This window comes from Geospiza fortis, unplaced genomic scaffold (genome assembly GCF_000277835.1).
Source record: "Geospiza fortis unplaced genomic scaffold, GeoFor_1.0 scaffold161, whole genome shotgun sequence".
NCBI classification, from domain to species: Eukaryota; Metazoa; Chordata; class Aves; order Passeriformes; family Thraupidae; genus Geospiza; species Geospiza fortis.
The window spans coordinates 703,081-704,221 of NW_005054375.1; positions in this window are offsets into that span (position 1 = coordinate 703,081).

A 1,141-nucleotide genomic window follows, 5' to 3' on the forward strand; every position below is an offset into this window, starting at 1 on the left:
TCCCTGACTGAGGATCAGGACCAATCTGACTTTCAGTTAGTCTGGATGCAAAGTCAGAACTTTTCTCCTTCTGTTTCCAGAGTCCCCCTTCAGCATGAGTTAACCTTACAAATGCAATTATTAAGAAAATCTGTTTTTTAAATGTTTTGCCCCTTGGCTCTGTTTTCATTCCTGTAGCTATTTGAATAACTAGCAGACACTTGGCCAAACCACCTGTATCTCTACCATTTCTGCAAAATCAACAAAGATTATGAATGTGCATTATAAACCACAAGTTCCTGGGTACTTGCCACTGATTATACCAACTTTTTTTCCTTCACTTTGACTGTTTAGACTTTATTAGATGCTTGAATTTATTCCCTGGAAATGTTCTGGCACTTACAGTGCTAAACGTGCTGCAGTGCTTAAGGAAGGAAAAAATGAGGAACCCAAACTTACATAGTGTGCTTTTTACAATAAAATTCACTGTTTTGTTTAATGAACCAACACAGATAAGATTATTTTATCATAGATAAAAGCTCTGGTTATTTTTCCAGCATTTATATTCAAAGGTACTCCTAAGGAGAGCACTTCAGTAGTTAACCTAACTGGCCTCTGTGTACCACTGACCTCTGCAATTAAATGGAGCTGAACCAGAAGTTAGACCAGAAGTTAAAATATTACTGTCATTGTGAAAACTTCAGCATATTATCATTGGTAATTTTTGATAAAAATGCAGAAATCTACTGTTCAGTTGAGATTTTAACTAAGTGGAACTGCACAATTTCTTTAACCTCTTTTTTCATTTTGATTGAAAATACCAAAAGCCATTCTGAAGAGAATATTTTAGCTTTCACTTACAGGGTTACTTAGAGGAATTCTCTTTTAACATGTGCAAATGATGGTGTAAAAATAAAAGTGCGTCATTTAACAAAGTGATGCTAAATGTGACACTAAATGTATACTTCACTCTTCTCATATACATGGTCATGAAACCAAACCTGTCATGTTCTGATGCAAAATAGCAAAAATAATCCATAAAATTAATGGTCATGCAAGTTTAAAAAATAATATTTTTTATTATTAATTACATATAAATAAATAAATTGAGAGGGAAAGCCCCTTAAATGAAGGCACTCTTCTGGATCAAAAAGGAGTTAAA